The following is a 1,851-nucleotide window of genomic DNA, read 5'->3' on the forward strand; positions in this document are numbered from 1 at the left end:
CGTTGACTTTAGCAAAGTACTTAAACATAAATCATACCCAAAATGGACTGATTAATTATAATCTGTCCAATTTTCGCATTTTACAAAATTGCCCCTAAAACTAGAGGTAATTGCAAAGATGCACCCAACTTCCTAGAATTGCCAAACAGCCCAAAGCTTCAACATTTTTTGCAGTTTGGTCCTTGTTATAAAAACAGTACATCAACGACATTCTTTTCTAAAATTTCCCACCAAACTTGCATATTCTAACATTGTACAATTTCTAACACATAACGTGATTAACGAAATATACCATTGGGGTTCTCGTCCGTGGTTGCATTTGGCCGGAAAATGGCTTGCAATTCCATGGTCCTTCGCCGGAAAATCTAGAAAAATGAACCGAAGTTCATTTCTTTACCATTTTTTGCACAAGAGGTATCAAAATGAAGCTTAGGACAAGGGGAACATTTTTATACCTCTTTGGGGAACAAAACTTGGTCGGAGGTGACATGAAACTGGGGCCTAGTGCTTAGACGGCTAGGCGGGAGACTAGACGACGGATTTAAAAAAAATAAAATAATATATCAAATAAATTTGTGTGTTTTTTCACTTAAATTGGTGTGTTTTACACTTTAAAAGCCCTACAAAGTGCAAATAGAAACCCAAAAAAGACTACGGCCCAATGTGTATCCAATTCATTGAATGAATTAGCACATAACCCAAAAGGCCTTGTATATTTGGCTATTTACAAAGAAACCCTGGCAACGGATGACAAAGTTTGGAAAAGTAGTTTCCTTTATTCTAACACCCAAAATGCCAAAATGCCATTTTATTTATTAACCAAGTAAATTCTTTACTCTGACAACCAACCTAATATTTGTAATCTTTTTTCTCGACCGTCAATTCCAAAGTCTCCATATCCATGGCCTTATCCTGTCCATGGAGTGTCGTCCTGCCACCGGCCACACAAGCCTTCATCCTTTCCGCTTTCATTCAATCGAAAGTGACAAGTTCCATTTCATCAAACTCTTAGAACCCGACCGATCCAACCCAAAAATCAACTGAATTGGGTGAGTCGGTGCAGTGGTGATCCCGGGCGACAATGGTTTCAAGAAATCCCAAACGGCCGCACTCTCTCTTCTTCTTTCTACAATGAAATTTTTTATCTCTCTCCCCTTCATCTACAGTTCTCTCCTTCTTCTCATCAGTTCACAAGATCTTTGTAGCGACTTTTTTTGGTAAATAACAAGACCACCAATGCCGGCTAGCCTGCTGAGGCGGCCATCTAGACACTGATTAATAGCTGGCCGATTTTTTGAACGATTTTAGGATAATCACGTCGGTAGACTGCCCTCAAGCGCCTAGGAGGCCGTTTTGGCTGCTTTTTAGAACATTAGTGACATGTGCTTCATACATGATTTGTGTTTAGGTTTATTTGATCATTCTAACATTTTACTTCCCTTTTATTTTAGTTTATGTGACAAATTGAAAATTGTATATAAGTTTATATGACATTTTAAATGTTTTTCCATATATATATATATAACCTTATATGTAGCCTAAAAGAAATAGTTTCTCATTGGGAGATATTCTCTTAGAAAGTCCGAAGATTCTTGAGAGCTCTGAATGAACTATATCCAACTACTTTTCTAACCCTATATAAACACTCACTGGGATGTTCTTACATTGTTGAAGTAACTAACTGTCAGTGGTAAAGCTACATGAGTGCGAGGAGTGGCGGCTGCCCCTCCCTTCGCCGGAAAACATACCTAGGAGCGCTAGTTTAGCCCCTTTGCTCTTGTCAAAATGAAAGGTTAGGTGCTAGTTCGGTAAGGATTTGCAAACGAATAGAGGTGGATCCATTCAAGGACT

This window comes from Pyrus communis, chromosome 16, assembly GCF_963583255.1.
Source record: "Pyrus communis chromosome 16, drPyrComm1.1, whole genome shotgun sequence".
In the NCBI taxonomy this organism is placed as follows: Eukaryota; Viridiplantae; Streptophyta; class Magnoliopsida; order Rosales; family Rosaceae; genus Pyrus; species Pyrus communis.